The sequence below is a fragment of the Hyperolius riggenbachi genome, chromosome 2, assembly GCF_040937935.1.
Source record: "Hyperolius riggenbachi isolate aHypRig1 chromosome 2, aHypRig1.pri, whole genome shotgun sequence".
In the NCBI taxonomy this organism is placed as follows: domain Eukaryota; kingdom Metazoa; phylum Chordata; class Amphibia; order Anura; family Hyperoliidae; genus Hyperolius; species Hyperolius riggenbachi.
The window spans coordinates 20,051,617-20,064,409 of NC_090647.1; positions in this window are offsets into that span (position 1 = coordinate 20,051,617).

The window sequence follows — 12,793 nt, forward strand, 5'->3', positions numbered from 1 at the left end:
ACTCCTACCTTGTTCTATTTCTTGGGAAGACCGGGCCGCGTGCACTGAGGCCTTCGTGGACTCTGGCTCGACGGCCAATTTTATTGACTACGAGTTCGTAAAAAGATTGGGAATTCCGTTACATTCGTTAGACCGACAAGTAGTCACTGCAGTTGATGACTCTCCATTGCAATACAGACAGCCCCTCTCACAGACCCCGGTATTGTTATGTACTATAGGGGTTTTACATAAGGAAAAATTACAGTTCCTCGTACTGCGAATGGCAACCTCTACTATTATTCTCGGGATGCCCTGGTTGCAACTCCACTCACCTCAGATAGACTGGGCCTCAGGTCAGCTACTGAGCTGGTCAAACCACTGCCATCATCATTGTTTAGAGAGGGTTGCTATTCATGCCACCAAGGTAGAGGTTAAAGGAGTACCTATGCAATACGCAGAGTTTGCTGATGTGTTCTGTCCCAAGTCCGCGGATAAACTCCCACCTCATCGGAGTTTTGATTGCCCCATAGATTTAAGATCTGGTTGTATGCCCCCCAGAGGTCATCTTTATAATTTGTCAGGACCTGAAAAGCTGGCCATGCAGGAGTACATAAAGGAAAACCTGGCCAAAGGTTTTATCCATCCTTCCTGGTCACCGGCTGGGGCTGGGTTCTGATTATCGAGGTCTAAACAAGATCACAATAAAGAATCGCTATCCTTTGCCTCTGATAGACGATCTGTTCTCTCAAATAACCAACGCCAGTATTTTTTCCAAGTTAGACTTGCGTGGGGCATACAACCTGGTACGCATCAGAGACGGTGATGAGTGGAAGACGGCCTTCAACACGCCCGACGGGCATTACGAATATTTGGTTATGCCCTTCGGGTTGTGTAACGCCCCTGCTGTCTTCCAGGAATTGATTAACAAGGTTTTTAGGGAGGTATTGGGAAAATTCGTCTTGGTTTATCTTGACGACATATTGATCTTTTCTCCAAACCTTACCGAGCATCGTAAACATGTGAAATTCGTGTTAAGGAAACTGAGACAGAATTCGCTGTACGCAAAACTTGAGAAATGCCTCTTTGAGGTCACTAAGGTTCCTTTTCTGGGTTACATTATTTCTACTGCTGGTCTCTCGATGGATCCAGAAAAGGTCTCAGCCGTCTTGGAGTGGCCTCAACCTGTAGGATTGAAGGCACTCCAAAGATTTCTTGGTTTTGTCAAAGGATTTTCCTCGATGGTAGCTCCCCTTACCAGTCTTACCAAAAAGGGGGCTGATCCTCACCTTCGGACGCCAGAGGCACAGGTAGCCTTTGCCACTCTGAAAAAATTATTTTGTTCCCCACCAATCCTGAGACATGTAAATGTCACTCTTCCTTTCATTCTGGAGGTGGATGCATCAGAGATTGGGGTTGGAGCTGTATTGTCTCAGCGTTCAGGTTCGCAGGGTAAACTGCACCCATGTGCCTTTTTCTCCCGTAGATTCTCTCCTGCGGAGAGAAACTACGATATTGGCAATCGGGAGCTGCTGGCTATTAAGTTGGCCTTTGAAGAGTGGCGTCACTGGCTGGAAGGGGCAGAACATACTATCACGGTTTACACAGACCACAAGAACTTAGAGTACATTGAAGGGGCCAAGAGGCTCAGTCCCCGACAGGCCCGCTGGTCTTTATTTTTCTCTAGGTTCAAATTTATTATTACATATACGCCAGGCAGCAAGAATGTCAAAGCTGACGCCTTATCTAGATGCTTCGAACCCGAGACTTCAGAGACCATACTACCTGAAAGGGTGGTTTTAGCAGTTACTGACACCTGGGAGAACTGGGCCACTATTCTGAGTGATTATCAACAAGATATCCCTGAAGGGAAACCTGCAGGGGTAATGTTTGTACCGCTTCCTTTGCGCCTCCAACTCCTTCAACTCTTTCACTCCCATAAGAATGCTGGGCATCCTGGGGCTGCCCGAACTCAGGATTTGCTAGCCAGGTGTGTGTGGTGGCCTTCCCTGGCACTGGACTGTAAGGAGTTTGTGAGGGAGTGTGCTGTTTGTGCCAAAAGTAAGCCCTCTTGTCAGGCATCAATGGGTACACTACAACCCCTGCCAGTTCCAAACGAACCTTGGACCCACTTGTCCATGGATTTTGTGGGTGAACTCCCCAGGTCTGAGGGGAAAACGGTCATTTGGGGGGTAGTCGATAGGTTCAGTAAGATGGCTCATTTTATTCCGTTAAAAGGACTCCCCTCAGCTCAAGAGTTGGCTGATCTCTTTGTTCGGCACGTTTTCCGGCTGCATGGCATTCCGGAGAATGTGGTGTCAGATAGGGGAGTCCAGTTTGTTTCGAAGTTTTGGAGGGCATTTTGTCGCCAGTTGGGCATGAACCTTTCGTTCTCTTTGGGCTACCACCCACAGACCAATGGGCAGACAGAGAGAGTCAATCAGTCCTTGAAGCAATTCCTCAAGTGTTATGTGGCCGACGCTCAGCCGGATTGGGTCAAATTCTTGCCGTTTGCGGAATTTGCACACAATAACCTGAAAAGCTCTTCCACTGGGTTTTCTCCGTTTCAGGTAGTGTCAGGAAAATCTCCTAAGTTTGCTCCACTATCCGTGGTTTCAACTCCTTTCCCGGCCTTGGAAGATTGGCAAAAGGCCTTAAAAGAGATTTGGAGGTTGGTCAAAGACAACCAGGGTAGGGCATTTCAGACACAAAAAAAACAGGCAAGGGGCGATCTATAGAGTGGAACTTTTCACCAGGGGACATGGTTTGGGTGTCCACTCGGTATTTAGCGTTAAAGCAACTGTCACCGAAGTTGGGTCCTCCATTTATTGGCCCGTACCCAGTGTCCAGAAAGATTAATGCAGTCACATATGTAATTGACCTCCCTGCTAGTATGAGAGGGGTAAGGTCGTTTCATGTTTCTTTATTGAAACCTGCAGTGCATGTGAGTTCCTCTCCCCCCGGTAATGGTCGATGACCAACCAGAATATGAGATCGTAAGGATTTTGGATTCTCGTTTTGTACAGAATTCTGTACAATACCTGGTTCATTGGAAGGGTTATGGGCCGGAGGAAAGATCTTGGGTGCCGAGTCATCGTCTCCATGCTGAGGAGTTAAGACAAAACTTTCATAAGGCACATCCCGAGAAGCCTTGTAGGAAGTGTCCGGAGTCCACTCCTCAAGGGGGGGGGTACTGTAACATGCGGCGGGGATGCCGCCGCGGCGGAGAGCGGCATGTCCGTCGCCTCCGCATGTCAGCCGGCGGCGGTCCCACTCCCCGCCTCGCTGTCACGGACAGGTCCTTTGGCCGCACACAGGGCACGGGCTACGCGTGCGCGTGCCCGGCGGCAGGACCTTTATGCAGCTAGATGGAGAGTCAGCTGACTCGCCGGTCAGCTGACTCCAGCTAGCTGCCGGATTGGCTGGGCGGCGCTGCAGAAGCGCTCCCAGCATAAAAGGAGCTGGTTGCCATTTGCTCCTCGTCTGCTGTCGTGAATACCTCGTGTGCTAGCGCTCAGACCTTAGACTAGATCCCTGGTGTTGATGCTAAGGACTTCACACCAAGACTAGGACATTGCTTATATTGTATTTGATTTCCTGTGTATGATTCTTGGCTAAACTCTGACTCTGATCCTGCTTTCTGACTCTGTACTTCTGCTTATCTGCCTTATCTGTTGCTGAACCTATTGCCTGGTTACCGATTACCCTCTTGCCTTACGATTTTGTACCGATACTTACCTCTCTGTTGCTGAACCTTTGCCTGATTACCGATTACTCTCTTGCCTTACGATTTTGTACCAATACTTACCTCTCTGTTGCCAACTCGATTAGTCTGACCCCTCTACTCTCACCAGAGGGCCCTTGTCTCTGGTGAGGGGCTCTGTACTGTTAGGGCCCTCCAGCTCCTCTGGAGAGGTACAGCCAAGCCTATCAGTACTACTGTTGCACCAAGCACCACATTAGCACCAAGCACCAAGCATCTCTGCTATACTAGTATTATTGGTGATTCTGCAGGTCACCACATAATCTGGTATAGAGTCCGCATTATTGGGGATTCTGCAGATCACCGTATAATCGGACAATTGAGTCGCTACACAGTACCTTTACACAAATGTATCGTTTTCGATTCTGCATTGGACACCCATTTAAAACAGAAGTTTTGTCCCCTTAAAGATTGTTTCAGCAAGATAACTACGCTGACAAAACAGGTGATGGCTCCCCTACTTATTGTGCACTCCACATGAGAGGATGGACACTACTGTAACCTATGGGAAAGCCAACCCTGTTGTAAGAACTACGCAGCTGGAGACATCCTCCTTGGTGCAAGTATTGCGGAATGTGGGGCAAGTTATACAAAAATTAAGCATATGTTCGATTTTTTGGGAATGCCAATGTTTTACATGTACACCTTTTAGTAAATATCAAAATTATTTTTCCAGGAATTTACCACCATTGGCTAAAGGAAAGAGAAAGTTTTGTCAGTGACAACACTCTTTTCTTATGTGGTGATGGTCAATGTGACTCCCTAGGATTTAATGCCAAATATTGCACCTACAGTTTTATGGATTTTAAGTCATCTTAAATGTGTGACTTTGAGATGGTCCAGGTCTCCGAAACCAACTCCTCTGTGACAATGGAGACATTAGCATTTGAAAAATGTCTGGACAGATTGAAGATGAATTTGGACATCTGCGTCATGGGCACCGATAGGCATACAGGAATTCGTAAATGTATGTCAACAAAGTATGAAGACATCAACCACCAATTTGACCTCTGGCACTTTGCCAAATCCTTCAAGAAAAAATTGTTATCATAAGACACAATTGTAAGGATCTGAAGGCGTGGATTGGACCAATTTTGAACCATTTATATCGGTGTAGCAGGACGTGGAAACCCAGACAGTTTCCTAAAAAAATGGGAGTCCATGCTACACCATGTGGTGAACGAACATTCCTGGGTAGAGGACGGCAAAACTCAAGCATGCGAACATCAGCCACTTCAAGAATTGACGGCAAAGAGAGCATGGATGCTGAGGGGATAACCAGCTTTTGAAGCTTTATCAGATTTGGCCAAGTCCAGGGAGTTTTTTAAGACATTTCTCATTTAACTGGCTTCTGTAAGACAGGAAGATTGGAAACTTTTCATAGCCTGGTTTTGAAATATTGGCCCGAGAGGATCCATTATGGGTTCGATACCATGGAGGCAAAGACCAAGTTGGCCATTTTGGATCATAACAATAATGTGAAGCGTGAACAGGTGAAAATAAAGAAACCAAGGACTGGTACTTTTGAGCTGGGTGCTGACCAGACTGAACTTGAATATCTGCGTGGAAGAAAGGCATGGATTGTTCGCAAAAAATACAAGCCCATGTCTAAAGAATACGTGAATCCAATGATGATCAACATGTTACGCATCATTGATGGCAGTCTCAGCACAACTTGGGCATTGAAAAGACATAAACACCCAAAAAACATCGCTCGAGAACTCAGACCAGACAAGACACAGGATGAATTGGAAGAGACACCGGGGGTCCATGAGGGGACACAGGACAAGACATGGGGCAGAAGGGGACGCAGAGGGACAGGAGTGGGACACAGGGAGATAAAGGAGTGGAAGCTGTTGAAGAATTTACAATCTGATTTCCCACCTCGAAGGCAGCCAGTGGTGAGTGAATTTATTTGATTATATGTTAACATATTAGTAGCTGTCATTTTATAGTTATATTTGTTGCTAACACGTTATTGTTTTTAGTTTGAATTTCAGACATTCTTTCTGGAGGCAAGTAATCTCGTTTGTGAACTTCCTTGCAAAGGTGAGATTGCAATTTTAACATTGTATTTTATAACAAAATGTATTTTTGAAGAAGAGTCGATAAAGCACTACGGTAACCTTAGAAATTGTACCTATTTGTTTTGCAGGAAAGAATTATCTTACTGTTTATATTTGTTTGAAAACAACTGGAACAGAGAAATATTATAATGAGGTATGTGTTATCACCAATTTTGGCTCTTGGAACTTAAAAGCTAATATTTAAATTTTGTTTATGCATATCAGTCATGTTACATTTTTTTCTTTAATCATTTTAGTTGTTTTCCAATGTTGGTCTGCATTCGGTTTTTTTACATCAGAAAATATAGATGAAATAAAATTATAGAGGTAATCAGATTGTAAAAATATTGTGAAATACATCTACACGTAGATTTTTGGAATATAAAATGTTCCAGAATATAAAACGCACCTAAGTTTAAAGTGCTAAAACTAGGAGAAAAAATATACTAAACTTAGTGTCTCCATATTCCAGGAGCTTATTATAGATGTTCTCCCACAATCATTGTCCTCCTGGGTCTCCTTCTGTCCGCCATGTGTCCCTCATGGCCTTCTTTGCTCCCCGTGTCCCCTTCTGTCCTCCTGTGTGTTGCACTGGGCCATTTGCCCCCTTATGTCCCCCTGTATCCACTCATTTCCCTGTGACCCCCTCCTGTCCCATATCTTCTCCTGCTGTGTCCCCTCATGGACCCCCATGTCTCCTCCAGTTCCTCATGTCTCCTCCTGTTCCCTCTGTGTCCCCCTCCTGTCCTGTGTCCCTTCATATGACAGCTGAATCTTCCCATTCAGCTGCATGCAGTGGAATCAAGGGATGTTACAGTTATGTCCATTCAGACCATTCCACCATATACTGTATACCCTCCTATCCATGACTACATCAGTTATTCTGTGTTTCCCATAGGGAATACATCATTGGTACCCTCAGACTGCTGGGATCTTCAGAAGTAAGTGGCATGCCGGGTGGTTTTGGTACAATTGCATGCGCCTCACGTGCATTATATAAGGGAAAACTCCGGTCGGCATGGTGGCATGGCCAGGTATTACCTGCTGGAAGGAATCAAGGGATTCTAGCATTGGCTAGTGGCGGCCATTCCTTTGTGCACAGTGGTGTTCACGGAAGCTAGTGTAGGCACGGGCCAAAGTAAACAGTCCGCCCACTCTGTGCTGTAAGTGTTGGAGATAGTGTATAAGGAAGGGAACCATACAGCCATACAGCCTGACATCGGTTGGCTAGGTGCTGGAAGTGGACCAGACATTTGCAGACTTATCAGGGGAAAGTGCGAATATGAAAACGTTTAACGATGGTGGCATTGCTTGATGACTTAATATACTTAAAGGACTTACGAGCCCAAATACGTTAAAAAAGAGACCTTAATCACTTTTAAATGCATGGAGGACGCCATCTGCGTCCTCCGTGCAGTTCCGCCGGGTCCCCGCAGTGTGATAGCCCCCCGTGCCGCTCCCGACCCCACAGATGGGGTCGGGCTCCCCTTCCTCTCCTAATATGGCCGCCGGAGCTGGATTGAAAATGACTGACTGTTTCCCACAGGCATCTTTAAATCTCTCTCAGGTTAGCCCATCCTGAAGGATTTGTAGAAATACCATCTACCGGTAAGTCTAACTGGGCGTTCACTATATTTTTTTTTAATTCAATGTGTAAACGATATTATTTAACTTCAGTATTCCGAATTACAGATATTCCTCAAATTTAATGAACAGATGAAAAATATAATACTCTCCTTTTGATTAACTAATTTGTCAGAACATTTTGGGAAGTTTGAAAGTTATGTTTCAAACTCCTTACACTGCCACTCATCATGACCTCCCAAACGCCCACCTTCTGTGCTGCACCAGTGTCATAATGATGTGTAAAGCTCAGTATATAAAGTTCTGCTTTCAGATAGAGTCTGCTTTCAGATAGAGTCTGCTTTCAGATAGAGTCTGCTTTCAGATAGAGTCATAACGTTCCATGCTCTCGGTAATGCATCACACATAAATTACTATATTTAAAAATGCAGAAGATGCTATCACAGGAATGAGTCTGAGGGACAAACAAGTCACTAGACATATGCTGAATGTTAACAGCACAGTTCCAGCTGACCCTAATTTACCTTTTTTTAATTGTCAGAGCACAGGAGGTGACAACTCTAGTTTTTTTGGCATATAATAGGTTCTATAATATAAGATGTACCCAGGTTTAGAGATCAAAAATTAGAAAACTGCAGCCATTCTTAGACTGTTAATCGCAGGGTTTTCAAACTTGGCACACTTGGTCACTGGATAAATGAGGTTAATATTCAGGAAAGTGGGTGGAGCCTACAACAGCCAATCAAAATGCATCTATTGATTTTCAAGGGGAATATTTAAACTGCTGCCATTCTTACACTGTTAATGGCAGAGGCTTCAAACTTGCTACAATCGGTCATTGGGTGACTGAGGTACAAATTCACTAAAGGGGCAGGGCCACAAACAGCCAATCAGATTTCCTTGGTGGATAAACTGCTTCCATTCACACATTTTTGATGCCAGGAACCCGAAAGCTCACACACTTGGCCATTGAGTGACTGTGTGTCAAGGTTACAAAAAGTGGGCGGAGCCAAAAACACATTTCACTGGGAAAAATATAAACTGCAGCCATTCTTACACTGTTAATGTAAGTTCTCAAACTCTGCACAGTTGGTCAGTGGGTGACTGGGATTCATATTCAGAAAAGTGGGTGGAGCCTAAAAAAGCCAATCAAAATTTGCCATTGATTTTCAAAGTGAATATTAAAATTGCTGACATTCTTGCACTGTTAATGGCACAAACCTCAAACCTAATACAGTCAGTCACTGGGTGACTGGGGTTCAAATTAATTAAAGGGGGTGGAGCCACAAACAGACAATCAGATTTGGTAGATTGATTTCAGGCATTCTGTTATTGGCAGGGTTCTCAAACTTGACTCAGATGGTCATTGGATGACTGGGATTATTCCAGAAAGTGGGTGGAGCCTACAGCAGCCAATCGAAATTCACTGATTGATTTTCAAGGGGAATATTTACATTGCTGCCATTCTTTCACTCTTAAGAGCAGAGGCCTCAAATCTGGTACAGTCAGTCACTGGCAGACTGGGGTTTAAATTCTGAAAAGAGGGTCGGGCCACAGCCAATCAGATTTGTTTAATTTCAATGGGAAAATGCAACTTATTGATGCCAAGGACCCCAAAGCTCATAAACTTGGTCATTGAGTGACTGTATGTCAAGGTTAGAAATAGTGGGCGGAGCCAAAAAACAACTAACTTTTTGAATTGGAAAATTTAAACTGCAACCATTCTTACATTGTTAATGGCAGGGTTCCCAGACTTGACACAGTTGGTCACTGGATGACTGGAATTAATATTCAGAAAAGTGGGTGGAGCTGAAAAGGCCAATCAAAATTCACCTGTTGCTTTTCAAGGTGAAAATGTAAATTGCTGCCATTATTGCACTGTCAGGTTACTTTCCCACCAAGACGTTGCGTTTTAGGGGACGTTATGGTCGCATAACGTGCCCCTAACGCAACGCATGGTGGTGTTGAAGTTGGACGTCAGATTGAGCCGCGTTATGCAGCTCTCAAAGCAGCCACTCCAGGTTAGTGATAGGAAGTCCGGATCTTTTTAAGGATTCGGATCATTTGAATCGGATCATTGAAAAGATCTGGATCTTTGAACCGAAACATTTTACTAGGGATGCAGACAGGGTGAAATGACTAGCAGGACAGGACTTTCCCTGCACTGTGCATTCTGTATGTTCCTGTTTCTTCCAGACAGACATCCACTGTGAACCGAATCTTTCATTGTGATGATCCGGATGATTCGACTCACAAAAAAGATCCAGATCAAATGAACGATACGTTCATGTTCCGGACAACACTACAAGTCCAGGTTACGTCACCACAGTGCAGTGAATATTAATTAGCCATGTGGCTGGCCGCTGAGGAGGAGGGAAGACCTCCTCCTCCAACATTACTGAGCATGTGAAAACAGTCTAACGTGGCTTAGCCTAGTTTGACGTACAGCATGCAGCACTTTGTTTAAACGTGCTGCGTTACTATGTAACGCAACGTGGGCACTGTGAACAGCCCATTGATTTATCCTTGCTGTGAGTTAGGCTGTGTTACTGGCTGCTGTAACGTGGGACTTTAACGTCCCACTGTGAAACCAGCCTTAATGGCACAAGCCTCAAACCTGCTACAGTTGGTCATTGGGTCACTGTGATTCAAATGGGTCAAATTCAGAAAAAGGGGCGGAGCCACAAACAGCCAATTCAATTTGGTTCATTTCACTGGGAAAATACAAATTATTGAAGCCAAGGACCCCAAAGCTCACAATCGTGGTCATTGAGTTAGTTTGTGTACAAAAAGTGGGCGGAGCCAAAAACAAGTTTCACTGGGAAAATATAAACTGCAGCCATTCTTACACTGTTAATAGCAGGGTTCTCAAACTTTGCCCAGATGGTCTCTGGGCGACTGAGATTAATATTAAGAGAAGTGGGTGGATCTTATAATAGCCAATCAAAATTCACCTGTTGGTTTTCAAACGGAATATTTAAATTGCTACCATTGTTACACTGTTAATAGCAGATTCCTCAAGCCTTGCTAATGAGTAATTGTGTGTAAGGGTTAGAAAAAGTGGGTGGAGCCAACACCAGCCAAATACATACCCAGGCAACGCCGGGTCATCAGCTAGTGTGTATATATATATATATATATATAGAGAGAGAGTTTATCTGGGGCGTGCATGTTACAGGAGCATATGGTAGAGCTTTTCCCTCTATTACTGTTCCACCTGTGTATTCCACTAAGTCCTCTTTTGCCCTGTGTGTCCCCCTCTTTTCCCATGTCCTACTCTGCAGCCTTGCCTGGTCTCCTCTGCTCCACATGAATAAATACAAATGGCGGCAGCATTTCTAACCTCATCCAGTGACGTCTGGGTCAATTGCAGACCATTTATCTCCTGCACGGCTTCTCTAGTTTTGGCTTCTGATAACCTTGTCATCAGCAAAAGCCGACAGTAATGGTGTGGTGCAGGAGAGCAGAGGTCTGCAATCGACCCTGGAGCCGCTGGCTGTGGTGCGGCCACTATATGTATTTACACACATGGACCCATATGCAATTAGCTTTTTCTTCTAGGTGATATTTTCAAAATTGTCAGTACAATTCTGAGAAAATGCTCAAAATAATTTTAATACTACTTTACACCTACTTTTTGGTACTTTTTCAATTGCAGATTGCTAAAAAGTTATTTTAACCACTTGCCGACCGCACACTCATACCGTGCGGTGGCAAAGTGGTAGCTGGAGGTGCCTCCCTAATTAATCAGGAAAGGCAGCTCGCGCGAGCGGCCGTTTCCTGTCGGATCACGGAGCAGGTCTCCGTGAATAGCCTGCAAGCCGCTGATTGCGGCTCGCAGACTAAATGTAAACGCAGGAGACGTATGTCTCCTTTGTTTACATTGTACGGCGCTGCTGCGGCAGATCGGTGATTCCCGGCCAATCAGCGGCCGGGGATTGCCGCCATGTGACAGCGGACATCCTGTCACAGGCTGCACAGGACGGATAACGTCCTGTGCAGCCCAGATCTCCCGGGGGAGCAGGTAGGAGAGGGAGGGGGGAATGTCGCCGCGGAGGGGGGGCTTTGAGGTGCACCCCCCGCAACATGCCACCAGCAGGAGCGATCAGATCCCCCCTGCACATCATCCCCATAGGGGGGAAAAAAGGGGGGCGATCTGATCGCTCTGCATGCCAGCTGATCTGTGCTGGGGGCTGCAGAGCCCACCCAGCACAGATCACAAAAATCAGCGCTGGTCCTTAAGGGGGGGGGGGGTAAAGGGTGGGTCCTCAAGTGGTTAAATAGAAGATGAAAAAAATATCTCCTAGGAGAAAACTGAAAAAGTTAATTGCTTATGGGCCCAGGAGCGTAGGAGACCAGTGAGTGGAGCAGAGGAGGTTACAGGGGGACAATACATGGAGTGTCCAACGTTGCGGCTTTTCTTATCAGCAGAAGTTCGAAAGTTGAAGAGTCCATGCATCTCACAGATCATAAATTGACTTTATCCCATTTTTTGTAGGCAAAAATTGCATCTTATATGCCGAAAAATATGGTAATATCACCAGCTAAAGTATAAAGTATATGGCACTCAGGATTACAGAGGTCAAATAAATGAGGGTTAAAATAAGTACAGGGCCATGGAAGGTGGAACTGGTGAACAGTGATTTCAGATAGAGGGACTTTTGTTCCACAGAGTAGTAGTGACCCATTGGAAGCACGGGGGACCAGACTGAAACAACCCAGACTCTGGCAGGGGGGGGGGGGTGTCATAGAGATACAGAGGGGGCTGAAATAATATAGAATTGGACAATTTTTGAAAATGAAGGCATAACATGAAAGGAAAGATACACAGGGGAGGCACAGGTTAATAGATGTTGCTTACAGGGATACAGAGGCGCCACATGTCACAGAGGGTCACAATGGAGGCTAAGAAAAGCACAAATGATGAATAGGGAAAATAGGTGGAATTTTATGCCAACTTACAAACTAAATCTGATGAAAAGTGAACCTTTCCATCTCATTCATTAACTGGGGCTTACCTGTTTTTGATAGCAGTAGTTTTGTGAGCACTACAGAGAAGCCTCACAGCTTAACACATTTTTGCTAGTTTCTACACCTAATATGAGTAAAATCTGTTTATTTCACTTCTTCTAGACCAGGGGTCTCAAACTCAATTTACCTGGGGGGGGGTCGCAGGAGGCAAAGTCAGGATGAGGCTGGGCCGCATAAGGAATTTCACAATCGCGGCGCATCGCCACCTCTGCCTGCCCCTCTCACTCTTCCTTCACAGAGAGGGGCGGGGAGAGGCGGAGATCCGTGCGGCGATTGACGTCAGGAGAGGCAGAGCTGAAGCTGAAAGCTCTGCCCCTTCCAGGAAATGCCGGCGGATTTCCCCCCGGGCGATTTGGGGGCTCTGCAGCCCTCG